The sequence below is a fragment of the Tamandua tetradactyla genome, chromosome 4, assembly GCF_023851605.1.
Source record: "Tamandua tetradactyla isolate mTamTet1 chromosome 4, mTamTet1.pri, whole genome shotgun sequence".
Classification (NCBI taxonomy): domain Eukaryota; kingdom Metazoa; phylum Chordata; class Mammalia; order Pilosa; family Myrmecophagidae; genus Tamandua; species Tamandua tetradactyla.
Window position 1 is genome coordinate 195,571,059 of NC_135330.1, and position 17,744 is coordinate 195,588,802.

Below are 17,744 nucleotides of genomic sequence, written 5' to 3' on the forward strand. Positions count from 1 at the left end.
AATGAAACCCTGAACTTCACTGGCCTTTCTTGAGGGAACCATTTGGGAAAAAGAGCCACCAAAACCAACAGAGCCCATTCAGCCAGAGACCTTTGGAGATGAAGAATGAAAACACCCCCAGGGAGCGCATGAGAAAGGAGACCGGGAGAGAAAGCTAGCAGATGTGGTTGCCATGTGCCCCCCCAGCTGAGAGAGGGAAATCCAGAACTTCATCGGCCTTTCTTGAGTGAAGGTAGCCTCCTGTTGGTGCCTTAATTTGGACGTTTTCATATTTTATAGGTGCCTTAGACCTATAAACTTGCAATTAACAAATTCCCCCTTTTAAAAGCTGTTCTGCTTCTGGTATATCACATTCTTAGCAGCTTGCAAACTAGAACACTGGCCTAATTTGATGGTCATCTTTTGGAATTTGTCTCTCTCCTATACTTTCCCTCATGCTGTTGAGAGCTGGCAGGAGTAGGAGGAACTTGAGAGGACTGACAGCTGCTGGGTGGCTTGGGAGAGGGTGAGGGGGTTTGCTATCCTCAGGGTCACCAGCTCTCACTCTACCCCTTTGTAGTTTTTTCCCCAAGTCCAGCTACACAGTAGGATACAATTCCAGAGATTCTTGCTCCAAGTATCAAAAATGTAGAAAAGCTTCTAGTTTAGGAAACCAGTACATTCTCTGCCCTGAAGATGGGGTCAGAGATCACCCCCACCCCTTCCTTTCCCAATAATGCTGATGGGACGAGGGAGGTGTTTGGTCTGCTGGCTGGCCGAGGGTCTCCAGGTTGGGTGGCTAAACGAGAAAGTCTCCCCATCATCAGGCTTCGCGAATTGTAGCTCTTGCCCATCCTTACCTCACCCCATTTCTCTTTTCTCTTGCCTCAAACTGGGCTTCTCTCTGTATTCTTGCCTTTCACACAGCCCATCTGTGGGTCCCAACACTGCTCTTTCCATTATCACTAGCATCGCCCAACACCACATTTAAAAGCCACAGGACGCTTCTCTTGTCCCCACAGAAGCAAAGACAGGAGAAACCACGCTGCACTAATTGCACACATGTTCTTCTTCTTTAATTAAAAGCCATGGTTGCTAGTCCTAAAATTCTTAGATCATAGGCCGAAAAGGCAGCTGAGAAGGCGACTCTTCAGTGACACCACCTCTGAGCAACTACACACTGCCCTTCGTTGAAGGATTCAGAAAACTACTGAATTTACTTAGACAAAAGTAAGCTCTGCCCACGAGTCCCTGGATTTGCTTGATGTAACTCTGAAGCCTATTTGCCAACCATCCTAGAACCACCTGGAGACGCAGGTTTACTAGGATTGTCCCACGAAGGAATTGGAAATCCTGAGGAGTCTAGGTTAATAATGAGAATTGCCAACATACCTCGGTCAATTCTTATGCTTTTAAGTTAAATCTATAAATATATTTGAACTCTTTAGAACAAGAATTATTAACCCGAGTTTTTTTCTAGTGCAGAGGCCCGTAGCTTTCACAGATTTAGAAGGTTTGTGCCCGCCAAAGCTTAAGAACCTCTGTTTTAGAGGAGAGGAAAGGTAAAAACCAAGGTACTATTGTTTTATGTGTTTATAAATTCATCAAATACAAATAACTTCCATCTCAGCCAACAGTAAGGTAAAATACGTAGGAATTATAAAGAATCCTCACATAATTAGTCGCCGTGTTCAAGCACTAATGTAGACAACAGGTTTACAGTGTTTCTGACACCTGTCAACAGGTGTTTACCTTGCGATACGTTCAAGTACCTGAGGGAGGGGGAGTTCAAGCCCAGATTTTAATCTAGGTTGCAAATTACCAATAGCCTCACTTCCATTATTGTCTAAGACAGACTTCAATCCGGTGAATTTAAAGGCTGTTCAGAATACAAACACAATTACAATTTAATATGTAATACAGTGCTTCAGTTACAACATCTCATTTTCTTATATTAGATCAGAAAAAAATTATTGTACATGTCTTTTAACAGGCTGATTAAAAGATATACTGTGGAGAAGGGATGTAGGTTGTGCAAGAGAACTGATTGTAAGCATTCAGAAATGGATAGCACAATACTACCTAACTGTAATTCAATAATGTAAGTACACTGAATGAAGCTGAATGTGAGAATGACAGAGGGAGGAGGGCTGGGGGCACAAATGAAATGAGAAGGAAAGATAGACGATAAAGACTGAGATGGTATAATCTAAGAGTGCCTAGAGTGTACAATGATAGTGACTAAATGTACAAATTTAAAAATGTTTTTGCCTGAGGAAGAACAAAGGAATGTCAATACGTAAGGGTGTTGAAAATAGATGGTAATTCATATTTTAAACCTTTAAGTTATGTGTGAGACTAAAGCAAAAAATGTTTATTTGGTACAAAATTTATATTTTGAGTACTGCATTTCCTAATACATCTTATGTGGACAACTTAATTGAATAATACTTGGAACCTTGAGTAGGGCATGAGATTTTGTAGGTTTGTCCAGAGTGATGTCCCGATAAATACCAGAGTGATTTGAACAATGAATAAAAAAGTATTTGCAAAGTCCCCTTGGGGAATAGTGAGAAAGGGGGAAAATTCAACTTCCCGAAGTGGAGAATTCTTGATATTCTTACAAGCAGTGCAGCTATAGGCTGAGCTCCCAATCTTGGGGTTTGTTCATATGAAACTTAACCGTGCAAAGGATAGACTAAGCCCACTTAAAAGTAGGCCTAAGGGTCACCCCCAGAGAATCTCTTTTGTTGCTCACATGTGGCCTCTCCCTCTCAGCCAACACGACAAGTAAACTCACTTCCCTCCCCCTCTCTACGTGGGACATGACTCCCAGGGGTTGGACCTTCCTGGCAATGTGGGTCAGAAACCCTAGAATGAGTTGGGACTCAGCATCAAGGGATTGAGAAAACCTTCTCAACCAAAAGGGGGAAGAGTGAAATGAGGCAAAATAAAGTGTCAATGGCTGAGAGATTCCATACAGAGTTGAGAGGTTATCCTGGAGGTTATTCTTAGGCATTAAATAGATATCACCTGTTTAGTTAAGGTGTAATGAGAGGCTGGAGGGAAGTGCCTGAAAATGTACAGCTGTGTTCCAGTAGCCATGTTTCTTGAAGATGATTGGATAATGATAGAGCTTTCACAATGTGATTGTGTGATTGTGAAAGCCTTCTGTCTGATGCTCCTTTTATCTACCGTATCGACAGACAAGTAAAACATATGGATTAAAAATAAATAAATAATAGGGGGAACAAATGTTAGAATAAATTTAGTAGATTGAAATGCTAGTGATCAGTGAAAGGGAGGGGTAAGGGGTATGGTATGTATAATTTTTTTTTTCTGTTTTCTTTTTATTTCTTTTTCTGAATTGATGCAAATGTTCTATGATCATGATGAATATACAACTATGTGATGTTATTGTGAGTTATTGATTATATAACAAGAATGGAATGATCATATGGTAAGAATGTTTGTGTATGTGGTTATGTTTCATAAATTAAAAAAAAAAAAGATATACCATGGAAACTCCTTTTATAGTCACATTTTGTATCCAAAAATCAAATTCAGAGCTGGAATTCTTTAAGCTAAGACCTAATCATAGTGTTCCAAGAATAGTTGGCAAATTGCTGAAAACTTCCGTAAATCTATCTTGGGAACAGATTTTAAAAGCTAGGAAGTTTGAGTTGGCCACATACAAACATTTTACATTTAAAATATAATTTATTTATTTATTCATTCATTCAACAAATATTTACTGCGCCTCTGCTATATGTAGGCACTGATCTAGTTGCTAGGACTAGAGCAGTAAATGCAACAGACCAAAAACATACAGGTGATTTTTAAATGTAGGATCATTATTAAAAAATTCAGATACAGAAGATCAAGAGAATAAAATAAATGTCAAAGTTGTCTTCCATAATTCCTGATATTCTCACAAGCAGTGGGGACAGCCAAAGCAATAGGCAGAGCCCTCAATCTTGGGGTTTGTTCATATGAAACTTAACCGTGCAAAGGATAGACTAAGCCTACTTAAAAGTAGGCCTAGGCGTCACCCCCAGAGAACCTCTTTTGTTACTCAAATGTGGCCTCTCTCTCTCTCAGCCAACTTGCCAAGCAAACTCACTGCCCTTCCCCTCTCTACATGGGACATGACTCCCAGGGGTGTAAACCTTCCTGGCAACGTGGGATAGAAATCCTAGAATGAGCTGAGACTCAGCATCAAGAGATTGAGAAAACCTTCTCAACCAAAAGGGGAAGAGAGAAATGAGACAAAATAAAGTGTCAATGGCTGAGAGATTTCAAACAGAGTCGAGAGGTAAGTAGAGATCACCTTGTTAGTCAAGATGTAATGGAGAGGCTGGAGGGAACTGCCTGAAAATGTAGAGCTGTGTTCCAGTAGCCATGTTTCTTGAAGATGATTGTATAATGATATAGCTTTCACAATGTGACTGTGTGATTGTGAAAACCTTGTGTCTGATGCTCCTTTTATCTACGGTATGGACAGACAAGTAAAACATATGGATTAAAATAAATAAATAATAGGGGGAACAAATGTTAAAATAAATTTAGTAGATTGAAATGCTAGTGATCAATGAAAGGGAGGGGTAAGGGGTATGGTATGTATGAATTATTTTTGTGAGTTATTGTGAGTGATCATATGTTAATGATTATATGTTAAGAATGTTCATGCTTGTATGTTGTTATGTTTAAAAAAAAAAACGTTGTCCTCATGGAGGTCTGCTCCCTCTCAGTTCCCTCCTTATAATAACTGATGTTAAGGACTTAGGGTATTTTCTTCCTGATCTGTTCTGTTCATTTACACAGAACACCTCATATAGATTTGCAATGCGGTTTCATTGTGATGTAAAGTAGTGTGCATGTACATACATACCATAAAATTCACCTGTGAAAAGTGGACAATTCAGTTCTTAGCATATTGGCAGGGTTGTACAATCATACCATAATCTGGTTAAATGAAGTAAAATTTTTATATATATTATAATTTAAAAATCGACTTACCTACATGATGGTGAATATATATGTCTGTGTCATATATACAAGTCATATATATGTATTTTTCACTTTTCAGTTAGTACTAAATCCTGGAGATATTTTTACCTCAGTATAGACAGATTTGGAATTACTCTCTTTAAAAAAAAAGGAATGAATCATAGCTGTACTTCCCTTGTCAGATTTCTTAGGAAAAGAGTGCTAAATGACAGCAATTAGATTGAATTGTTTATGATGACCCTGTGATTTCAACAGGCAAAGATAAGCTAGTTGGCGTACAGACATTCTTAAGTCCAAAACTCAACTGAGAAAAGGTATAGAAAATTTAAAAATACAAACACTAACTAGGAGTTTTGAGTATCCTGAAATAAGAACAGTAAGAGCTGACAGTTACATAGCTTTCACTCTTTGCTAGGTCTGGTTCTAAAAGCTTAACATAGGGCAGGCCACGGTGGCTCAACAGGCAAGAATGCTTGCCTGCCATGCCAAAGGACTCGGGTTCGATTTCTGGTGCTTGCCCATGTAAAAAAAAATCCCACTCCACGGATGTGGAAACTAAGATCAACCAGTTAGTAACTTGTCCGATAAATGAATAAGCTAAGAGGCAGGGAGGGGATAAAGATAAAGGAGGGGATAAGGGCAAAGCACTCAGCATACTGGCTGGCTGATAGTATGCACACAGTGAAAGCGAGTTTATCGTTATTTGAATCAGACCTTTCTCTTTCAGGGAGAATATCCCTCCCCTACTATTAGGAAAGTAACATTTCTGTTTGCTGAATGAGCTGTCCTCTCCATCCCCCACTCTAACCCATCCTGGGTTAGAGCGCTGGGACTGCACAGGCGAGCAGGACAGGATGCACCTGTCAGCAGGGAAAACAGTAACACAGGTATTGTCTATGCAGGTGCTTTGGAAGCAAAAACGGAGAGCTCAGCCTTATTTAGGAAGGCTTCCAGGAGGAAAGGAAACTGCAAGACCCACAGTAGAGAAGCTGGATTTTGCCACTGACCTTGCGTGCCCTCTAAGACCCCTGGGTTTGCTGGGAGCCCGCGGGGTTGACGGGAGAGCTCCACGCACAGGTGGAGGCTGGGGCCAGCTGAGGCCAGGCCTGGCCGCCCGAGGTGAGCTACTTCGCCCCAGCCAGCTGTTCTTATCCTGGTGGCCTCTATTCTGCTGACTCATCACAAAGCTACTCGCCTTCAAGTTTCTTAATTGCAATGTGACCTCAACCCTAAATATAAATATATATATATTTGTATCTAAAATTGATTTTACATGTTTGATATCATTGCATGTCTTTGCAGTGTTAGAGAGGCTCTGAACACTTCTTTTGAAAACATCAGGGGCTGATGAAAAAGCTAGACCAAAAACAATGACTTACCTTAGAGGTGCCCAAGGGGTTAGCAACTCCCCCACCAGGTAGAAGAGCTGGAGTGGAGAGAGGAGCTAAGACCTGGGGAAGGTTTAGGTGAGGCTTAGGTGAGGCTTAATGACAATTTGTTGGCAAGGGTCACCCTTCGGAATGCATCTTCTCGGGAGAGAAAGGGAAGTGTCCCTTTTGCAAGCAAGCTCAGATAGGACAGCCGTAATTGCGACCCAAACCAGAGGGAGAAAATACCAGATGCTGCTGGCCAAAGTCTGGAGGTGGGAAGAGGGAAGGCAGAGCTCACCTGGAGATGTGCCCACAAGACAGTTCTTTCTGTTGTTACGTTCTTTTTAACATCGATAAATAATACATGCGTATTCACACCATCTGGCAAAAAATGGGGTATTATTGTAAATCCCGAGCATTCTCAAATACCAACAATTTCATTTTTAAACTTTTTATTATGGACATTTTCAAACATAAGCAAAAGTAGAGAAGAGTACAGCAAAACCCGGCCAACCACTGTCCAACAATGACCAGCACATGACCCACCTGGTTTTCATCGGTGCTCCCACCTCGGGGTTGCTTTGAAGCACAGCCATTTTATAGTCAAGCCCGCTGCTTTGATCTCCCCTCGCTGCCAGCCTCTCAGGGAGGGGTCCGGGGACCTTGGGAAATTACTCTCCACGGAAACACCAAAGGGGCGGACGAAAGGGAGGGGCTGAAGCTCTGTGTGTGTGTGGGGGGGGGGGGCGGGAAGCGGAGCAAGGCCTTGCCCTGGGGCTGGGAGCTGCACGCAGCTGGGGGCTGCATGCAGAGACCCGCCTCGCCACCCAGGCGGGGGGGTGGGGGGGGGACGCTGGTGGGAGAGGGCCTTTGAATGGAAGCTGAAGGAGGACCAGAGTGTCTCCTGGCTTCATGTAAGATCTACTGGGCTTCTGGCTCCTGGACCGCAGGGCACATCCTCCTCGGCCATGGAGAGATTTAGAGGGAGAGGAAGGAAGCAAGAACTGGGCTGGGGAGAGGAAAGCTGCATCCCCAAACCACCCAAGTATTGGGCTAAGGATGCCCCATTAATTGATTGACTTGGTAGACATTTAGTGAGCCCTTGTCCATCACAAACCCCCCTTTCAATGACTCTGCAGCCACCCCATCCTCACTGTTTTTCCTCCAGGCTCACCAGAACAGGTGTCTGTCTTGTTCCTGCCAACCCGTCCACCCTCACCCTTCACCCCTTCCCTCCCTCTTTCTCGGGGGCTTTGCGCCCTGGGCCTCTGAGCTGGCACTTTCCGTGCAACACACCCTGAGGGCCATGCTGCCATCCCCAAACACGCCTCCTCTCCTCTCCCTCTCCCGGCTGTAAGTCCCTCTCTCCTGTCTCTGGAATGCTGTCGCTGCTCTTCAGAGCCTCACCTTCTTGGGCAAACTGTATGACCTGCCTCCTCCCGGCTGGGTGGGGGCGCCCCGGGGGACCCCTCGGAAGGGACTCGCTTCCGTGCGCGAATGTAAGGATGGAGGCGAGTCTGCATTCTGGGATGCACAGGCGCCTGCACCCGGGGGTGGCTCGGCAAACACTTGCTGGAAAACAAGGCGGATACAAAGATGAGCAAAACGGCCTCTGCTCTCAAAGTAACTCTGCCTATCCAGAAGTATCGCCCTGGTGGCCGAGAGAGCAGGGCGCCTGCCCACCTGTGAGTCCTCAGGGGCTTCCTATCAGCTCACGGTGAGTCCCAAATCCTCGAGGATGCCAGACAAGGCTTCAGATCCCGGTCACCTCTCCAGCCCATCCTGCCACCCTTCAGCTCCCGCGTCACGCTCAGGTGCAGTGTCGCCTGTCCCCCACCTGGGTGGCGAGGCGGGTCCCTGCGTGCAGCCCCGAGGTGTCCCCTCCCCTGGACCGGGAGGTCCCTGCAGCAAGGACCGGGTCCCCCACCCACGAGCCCCAGGCCACCAGCACAACCTCAGGTACAGACAGGGAGTGGTGGACGGTGCCTGAGAGGGAAGAAAGAATCCGCGGGCTCGTCACAATCCTGTGGTCTCGGAAAGGTCAGGCAAGGCAGTTTGAACTTTTGAGTTTTTAGGAATTATAATTTCAAGAAACTGGGTGGGCCATGGTGGCTCAGCAGGCAGAGTTCTCACCTGCCATGCCGGAGACCCGGGTTTGATTCCCGGTGCCTGCCCATGCAAAAAACAAACAAACAAACAAGCAAATAAATAAAATTCAAAAACCTTCCCTAAATATCTAGTCCCAGGAGCCCCCTCTCGCTCTGTCTGTTTAACTTCTGAACCAGAAGGCTCCCGGCTCAGTGCATGGACCTGTGGGCTGGGTTGTTCGCGGACAAAAGCCAGAAAATCCCACAGGTTTGGCTCAGCCCTCAGCATCCACTGCCCCCAAAGTCCACTGCACAAAAGCCTAGAAACCCAGTGTGGATGGGTTCCTGCAGATTTCCTGTAGATTTCCAACCCTGGAATGAAGCTACCACAACTTCTGAAAAATGAAGATGGATCTAAGAAAGTTATTTTTAAACCGTCCTGTGGCTCTGAAAAGGACGAAAGAGTAGGCCTTTCAAAAAACCCCTCTGCCCCCTGCTGCACCCCTGCCTAAGGCAAGAAGGAGTGTCCTAACTTTAGACTCCTCGAATTTTGCTTTGAGTATTTTTCTAAAGGTATCCTGACTTTCCCCTCTTGTCTTTCAGGTTGATGATCAGGGGGTTTCCTGATAACAACTTGGCTTTTTCTCTCAAATTCCCCCGCACTCTTCAGTTTTTGATAGTCAGAGTATTTTTAATTTTTTTAACCTCTCAATCGTTCTTTGGTTTTGCTTTTAGAAATCAAGCTCAGCAATAGCACAACCGTTCCACCTGCCTTATCTTCCCGCTCTGCTCCTGAGCAGATGCTCCTTTCCTATCTAGAATATGTCTATGGATTAATCTAATATTCTTAGTTTCTACTCAAAGCCAGGATATCAGGACCTACTCATTTTAAACTCTCAAGCTCTGTGTGGGGATGCAATGATGAGTTATTGGGGGAACACTGGTACAAATGTTTGGTTTTCCTTAGGGAATTGCTAAGCCCACCGGGGAGCCAAGATGCTGATGCCATGGTGATGAAATGCCAGTGCTACTATTTTCAATTCATTTAATGAATTTTGCTATTTTCAAAGCCCCACACATTCATTCCACCGCACAGACCCTCCTGTGATGTACATAGTATCTTTTTCGTTTCCCATGGAAAGAAATGAAGCTCAGAATTGTTAAATGTCTTAATCAAGACTTACCTCCCTCACCCCCGCCAAGTCATCCAACCCACTCTCACGAGAGGCTAAAGATTTCCAAATGGACTTCATGTCTCAGACCTCTTCCCCAAAGAAGCCAAACCTTTCAGTAAAATGTGCCACCTGTCAAGTCACCTGGCTGTCCCAAAGTCACCCCTCACTTGCAGGGGGGGACCCTGAGTGGCCAACCCCCCAACCCCCGCTGGTGCCACGCCTACTTCCTCCACCGATTCCCGCCTGGGATTTCTCATCTCCAGGGCAGCCCTGGCTGAGAGCCTGAAAGGCAGCTCCCATGGGGAGCTGGGACACAGGACACACTCAGCATGCATCTGTGGGTAAGAGGGGTGCACGAATGACAGGGTGCGGTGCTGGGGCGGGAATCCCAACTCTTCCCTCACTTTCAGCCAGAAGACTATTCGGTCATAAAACCCTGCTCTTTCTATATCAGAAATCCCCTCAAGTCCTTCCCCTCTTTATGTCCCCGGCTTGCCTCCCTTGCTGGGTTATATTGAGGCCAAAATGAGAGGTAGACACAGGAAAGTGTTTTGCAAAGAAGAAATCTCAAGAACAAGAGAAGGAACAAATCTGCCCGGAATCTGCTACTTTACCGACAGCCCCGTCTTTCCTAGTCCTTGCGAGCTCTGATGTTTCTGCCCTCCTGATCTGGTTGTTTCTCTGCTACTGCTTCCAGAGGCCCGTGGCTCAGCCTGGGCCTAACACCCCCCCCCCCCCCCCGAGGGATGCCTGCAGTGGGGCGATGTGTCCTTCTAGGTTTCTTTGGATTATTTCTTAAGAGTAAGAGCCCATCCCCACGAAGGCTTTAAGCTCCTCATGGAAAGGCGCTGTCACCCATCTTTTGTAGATTCCACTGAACCTCATACAAATCCAGGCAAATAGTAAGTGCTTAATAAATGCTTGCTGATTGAGAAATCAATTCTTCTCCACCTCTATCCACCCGCCTCCCACCTCCTGAGTGTCTCTCAGAATTCTATTCCTTATTCTCCAAAAGTCTCAACCTCAGGAACATTTCTTCCTAAGAGATTTGAGAAAAGAAGAAAACAATCCAGGTTAGCCCATGGGTTGGAATTTTAAAAAGTGTCCCAGTTCTCTGAAATGCCGAGTGAGTGGGGGGATGTGCCACCCAGCGAATCGGTCACCAAGTCTGGCTGCCCCCACCCCTGAAGGATCTCTTGAGAGAGGTACTTCCTTTCCGAGCACTGTCACCACTTTAGCCCCGCCCTTTGGTTTCTTTTGACTCTGACTCAGTTTACCCTCAGCCCCAGACTGGCTTCCCCACACAGTGACTTTACCAGCTGCCCCACTACCCACACCCACGCCACCACAGGACGGGGCACACACGCCACAGCAGATGTCCAAGGGCCTGTAACTTGAACCTCTGACCATGTCCCCTCTCTGACTCATCTTCGCAGGGGGGCCTGTGGGCTGTCCTTAACAGCACGAGAGCTGTGGGGGGACTTACCTGGTGCGATCCTTGCACGAGGCACAGACCCAGTCACCCGGAGGTGAGCGGCTGCAGAGTTCAGGGAACCCAAAGCTCCCGTCACACCTGGGAGTGATTTCAGGGAGGTGGGCTTAAAAAGTGATGGTAAGTCAGCAGGCTGGTGCACACATCAAGCCTGGATGAGAGAAAGAAGCGTGATGGAGGAGAGGGTGGGAAGACGGCATCCAAGGAGCCAGAGGGGGCCGACTGGAAGGCCAGCCCGCCCGACGGCTCCCCGGCTCGGGGCACAGACAGCGGAGCCCGAGGACGGTGCACGTGGAGCCACCCATAGCGCCCTCAGCCTACAGGCCAGCTCGGCTCCCCTGGTGGGCACCCACCATCGTCCCTGGGAAGCAGGACCCTTGCCGTGTGTGAGCACCAGCCTTGGGGAGCTGGGCTAAGGGAAGGCCACTGAGGAGAAGGGAGCCACCTCCATTGCCCAAGGGAAGCTGCTCACAAATCAATCAAATGACCCAGGTGTCTGTGTCTGGAGACCCAGGACCACAGACCTGCCAAGCTCACTGCGCTCCGTGAGGCCCCTCGTGGACCGCCTGCTCGCGCCTGGGCACACTGCCCTGCGTCCTTCCTCTGGGCACACCAGGATCATAATACACCGCTGTGTGCAATGCTGCAACTGGGGGAGCTCCTAACCGTGAGACCAGCAACCCTACTCCAAGGATAGGACATGCCCCCTGGAAACCCCCACCAATGCTCACAGTGGCATATTCACAACGGCCAGAGGTGGAGGCAACCACGTGTCACCAAGACGAATGGATAAGCAATATGTGCTGTGGACACGCAATGGAATACTGTGCTGCTGTGAAAAGCAATGCAACAACGTGGATGACATTTTCACACTGAGTGAAATAAGGCAGACACAAAAGGAGAAATGCGGTAAGAGTCTACTCATATGAACTATCTAGAACAGGCAAATTCATAGAGACAGAAAGAAATTTAAGGGTTGCAAAAGGCTGGGTGGAGAGGATAAATAGAGTGTTTTTACTTAATGGGCATGGAGTTTGCTTTGGGATGATGACAAGGTTTTGGTAATGGAGGATTGTGATGGTCACACACCATGTGTGGACTGCATCATACACTCAAAAAATGGTTAAAAGGGTACAGTTTAAGTTTACATGTATTGCTATGATAAATTTTTTTTTTAATCCCACACATTATTAATACGACACAAGTTTCATCTGGATTCCATTTTCTCTCCAGCCACCTTGAGTTTTGGCTATTGACCTTTCACACACTTGCTGGAGATCTCTTTCATGCCTTCTAGGCTTTACTTCTAGCTGCCTGGGATCCTGTCCGGGAAGTTGCCTCACACCAATGGCTTGTTGCATGCCATGCACGTGCCCGTCTGCCACGGCCACTTCTGGGGCTGGAGTGAGTGAGTGTATAGTTTCCTTGAGGGCAGGATCTCCAACCTCATGTTTGCTGTCCTAGGCCTTCACACAAGGCCCCAGGAGCTCAAATAAGCAGGCACTGGATTCATTCGATGGTCCTGAAGATGCCAGAAATTGGCCTTTCTAGGCCAGACTTCTCCACTGAGCTCAGACTTCTCTACTGAGCTCCAGACTTGTGCATCCAAGTTTCTATGGATATCTCTGCTTGGACCTGAGACCAATAACCCAGCCTCAATTTGGCCGGCCCTGAATTTCTTTTCTCTCTCCCTCCTCAACCTCCTCATCCCAGTTCATGGTCCCATCATTCAAACAATGAGCTCAGCCGAACTTGGGAACCTTCCTAGAACCCTCTTTCCTCTCACGGGCCACCACCTCTCATGGATGCAATTTTCTTACCATCTACCCAGGGTCCCTTCATATTTGATCCCCGTGGTCTCTCACCCCGGGCCCTTAATAGCCCTCATCTGGACTACTGCTGAAGTTTTCCAACTGGTCTTCATGCTCCACTACCTTTCATCTCAAAAAGGTCCTCCACTGCACAGCTAAAGTGATCTTCTTAGGGTAAACACTGACCACGTGTTCTAGTTTGTAAAAGCTGCCAGAATTGCAATAGGCCAGAAATGGGACAGTTTTTATAAAGGGAATTTAATAAGTTACAAGTTTACAGTTCTAAGACTCTGAAAATGTCCAAACTAAGGCATCCAGGAAAAGATACCTTAATTCAAGGAAGGTCAAAGGGTCAGGAACCCCTCTGTCAGCTGGGTAGTCACGTGGCTGGCATCTGCTGGTCCCTTGCTCCAGGGCTCCGTTGCTTTCAGCCTCTGTTCCTGTGGGAATTCCTCACTTTGCTTCTCCAGGGCTGGTTTTAACTCTTGGCTTCCCTTGGCTCTCTAGGTTCTGGCTTGCTGGTATCTCATGGTGACATCTGCGGGGCTCCAAGTATCTCCAAACATCATGTCTCTGTTCTCCACAGGTCTGCATCTGTGTCAGGTCTGTCTGTTGGCTTCTCACTGAAGGCTCTGTCATTTCTCCAAAATGTTTCCCCTTTTAAAGATTCTAGGAAACTAACCAGAACCCACCTGGAATGGGTGGAGTCACATCTCCATCTAATCAAAAGTCACCCACAATTGGGTGTGTCATATCTCTGTGGAAATAATCTAATCAAAAGTTTCCAACCTACAGTATTGAATCAGGATTATATAACATAGCTTTTCTGAGGTATATAATACATTCAAACTGGAACATCATGCTGTTCCCCTCCTTAAAAAATCCCAGTGGATTCCTGACCTATGGGATAAGTCCAAGCTGGCCATTACGCCATGCCAGACCCCTCCTACTCTGGCAGCCTCACCTCTTATCTCTCGCAGCTACCCGAGGATCCGGTTACACAGATCGCCACCAGCATACACCAGCATTTCCCTAATTAAACCACCAGCATAAACCATGTGGTTTAACTCTTCCTTGCCTTTGTTCAGATCTGGAATTTCTCCCTGTCCATCCCAACCCTCCACATTCTTCTAGAGAAATATTCATTCTTCGAGCTCTACCTTAAGCATCTCCTTCCGGGTGGTGAAGCCCTCACTGACCCAGCAATGCAGAGTTGACCATTCCTTTCTTCAGCTAAGCCACTGTACTTAACGCAGAGCCAGCCCTTGCACTTCACGTCCTTGAGCCTGTTGCTTGCTGCGAAGCCCTGAGGGCAGAAGTGGCACCTTATTTTGTACCCCTGGCACCTGGCAAGTGCTCAGCGCGGGGTGCAGACCTAACATGCTTGTTGAACCGGACAGTGGGAAACAGCGTGTTGGCCTGGCACTGCTTCTGACGCTCGCCAGCACGGGGACCTCTCTAAGCTTCCATTTCCTCATCTGCAAAATCAGGGAAATTGCAGTAGGATTTTTATAAGGATCAAATGAGATGATACTCGCAAGCAGCACGGGGCCTCGGGTTTATAACTCAATAAGTGCTAGCCATTGCCACTATCCTTCAGGGTTCAGTGCAATTTTTTTTATTTTGACTCGATGTGACTTTCCCCACCAATTGTTCCCACCCATGTCCCATCCTAGAAACCCAGTGGTGGTTACAGTGGAAGCCGGGAAAAAATTTATCTTCTCAGTAAAGCCATAATATCAACATGCCTCTATCATTTAAAAAAAAAAAGTTTAACAAAGATTTAGTTTGAGCAATACCTGTCATGGTTATTTTATATTTACTAAATTGCTCAAAACACATTATTCCAGAAACAATGTATTTATAAAACATGAAAGGAATTTTTTAAAGCAGGGATGCAATCTAGACACGCATTAGTTTGAGGACACCAAGCATCAACAAGTACAATATTTTACAAACTAAGGTAATCATCAAAAGAATTTACAGGTAAAATTTCTTTGCATAAATTGCCATTACAAAGAAGGATTCTATATAACATAACTATTTCCATGTCAGTGCAGAAGGTTCTTAGAAAATATGCTTTGCTGGGTTGTTTCCAAAAATTTTTATTACAAAAATCTGCAAATACTGGGAACTGCACCCCTCAGGGGGCCACAGTACATATTACCATATTAAAAGCTCCAAGAAGTCAAGAAGCAAATCCACCTTTTTAATTTTTTTTCACACAGCATTTCCCAGATGTATTTTACCGCAGGACCTTTACTTTGAGAAACAAGTTTTGACATCTCATGGGAATACCGTTTGGGAAATGACAATCTAAACAAATTCCTTTTTTGCCCAGACCAAGAGTCAAATCAAAATAGTAGTAGTGAAACATATGTTTTAGAAATGGAATTGATTAAAGATAGTCAAAGTCCAGAAAAGTGTCTTTCCTCTTTCCCCATTGGTTACAGCAACTTTTCATTAAGCTTTTCCCAGAGTTAACAAATGGGAAAAGCAACTTTTAATATCTGTATCAATTTGAACAAAAGAGCCCTACAGAATGTCCCAAGGAATTTTCTAAAATGGTTTCAGCAATACCATATATCTATTTGTGCGTTACTGAAGGGGATATTTTCCAAAAATAAGTGGAACAGAGGTGACTTCTGTCATCTAGCACTTTACGACTTAACACAGAAAATATTTAAGATCGACAAACTTTTCCAGGAAAGGTATTTTTAGTCACTGTTAATTGGTAAGTTGATTCAGGCCTAAGGAGCACAGAAAAGGAGAAGAACTAGTTTTAGGCTAGATTTTTTGTGCTTTTATGAATAGTGCAGATGGTGATGGAAATTCCATGTATGAAAAATATGAAAATAAATATTTTTGACTAAATCTGAAATAAAGCTGAGATGAACTTCCCAAAAGGAGAAATAATCTGGGGGCCCTATCTAAATTCTTGCTCTAGTTCAGTGATTCTCAACCCTCAGCAGGCATCGAACCTCCTGGAAGGTTGGTAAGGCGCAGGTTGCTGGGCTCCACCCCCAAAGTTTCTGCTCCCGAGGGACTAGGGTGGGGCCTGAGCAGCTGCCTTTTTAACACATCCATAGGTCATCTAGTGCTGTGCCAGTCCCCCTCGAGGTTCTCTTTCAAATGGTCTGAGAAAGGCTTCACAGGTGTGCTCAAAGGATGTATGTCCCCTAGAAAAACTATGTTTTGATCAAAATCCCATTTCATAAAAGTGGAATAATCCCTGTTCAATACCGTATGTTTGAAACTGTGATTGGATCATCTCCCTGGATGATGTGATTTAGTCAAGAGTGGTTGTTAAGCTGGCTTAGGTGATGACATGTCTCCATCCAGTTGGGTGGGTCTTGATTGGTTTACTGGAATCCTATAAAAGAGGAAACATTTTGGAGAAAGAGATTCAGAGAGAGCAGAGCAGAACGACATAGCCACAAGAACAGAGTCCACCAGCCAGCGACCTTTGGAGATGAAGAAGGAAAATGCCTCCCGGGGAGCTTCATGAAACAGGAAGCCAGGAGAAGAAGCTAGCAGATGATGCCGTGTTCACCATGTGCCCTTCCAGATGAGAGAGAAACTCTGACTCTCGGCCTTCTTGAACCAAGGTATCTTTCCCTGGATGCCTTTGATTGGACATTTCTATAGACTTGTTTTTTATTTATTTATTTTTTATTTATTTTTATTTTTTTATTAATGGAAAGAAAAAAAAAGAAATTAACACAACATTTAGAAATCATACCGTTCTACATATGCACTCAGTAATTCTTAACATCATCACATAGATGCATGATCATCGTTTCTTAGTACATTTGCATCGGTTTAGAGGAACTAGCAACACAACAGAAAAAGATATAAAATGTTAATATAAAGAAAAGAAATAAAAGTAGTAATAATAGTAAAAAACAACAACAAACAAACAAACAAGCAAACAAAAACAAAAAAAACCCTATAGCTCAGATGCAGCTTCATTCAGTGTTTTAACATGATTACTTTACAATTAGGTATTATTGTGCTGTCCATTTTTGAGTTTTTGTATCTAGTCCTGTTGCACAGTCTGTATCCCTTCAGCTTCAATTACCCATTGTCTTACCCTGTTTCTAACTCCTGCTGAACTCTGTTACCAATGACATATTTCAAGTTTATTCTCGAATGACCGTTCACATCAGTGGGACCATACAGTATTTGTCCTTTAGTTTTTGGCTGGATTCACTCAGCATAATATTCTCTAGGTCCATCCATGTTATTACATGGTTCATAAGTTTATCTTGTCTTAAAGCTGCATAATATTCCATCGTATGTATATACTACACTTTGTTTAGCCACTCTTCTGTTGATGGACATTTTGGCTGTTTCCATCTCTTTGCAATTGTAAATAACGCTGCTATAAACATTGGTGTGCAAATGTCCGTTTGTGTATAGACTTGTTTTAATTGGGACATTTTCTCGGCCTTAGAATTGTAAACTAGCAACTTACTAAATTCTCCTTTTTAAAAGCCATTCCGTTTCTTGTATATTGCATTCTGACAGCTAGCAAACTAGAACAATAGGTGATTCCAATGGGCACTAGTCTGAGATCTATTTTACCTCTAAAGTTCTATGACTTGGGATGTTGTTACAGGATGTCATTGTTACTGGTTTTGCTTCTCAAATTCTGTGGGCATTTCAGCGCCCAAGAGCAAAAGGAGAATGCTGGAAGAAGAAAGGCGGAAGACAGACACTTCATTAGTTGTACAGCTCATTAGAGAACCCCCAGAAGGAGAAAGGTGGAAGTTGTAACCATAGATATTCGCTCCTCTTTGCTCCAACTTCCATCTGGT

At 44.9% G+C, this 17,744-nt stretch overlaps 1 long non-coding RNA gene across 1 annotated transcript in view; it reads right to left on the bottom strand.

The window, feature by feature from the left end:
• LOC143681711 (uncharacterized) overlaps positions 1-17,744 on the bottom strand; it is a 133,166-nt gene that overhangs the window by 21,294 nt on the left and 94,128 nt on the right. The window contains exon 2 of the long non-coding RNA XR_013174797.1: positions 6,658-6,740. This is a non-coding gene — a long non-coding RNA (uncharacterized LOC143681711). The remainder of the gene's footprint in view (positions 1-6,657; positions 6,741-17,744) is intronic.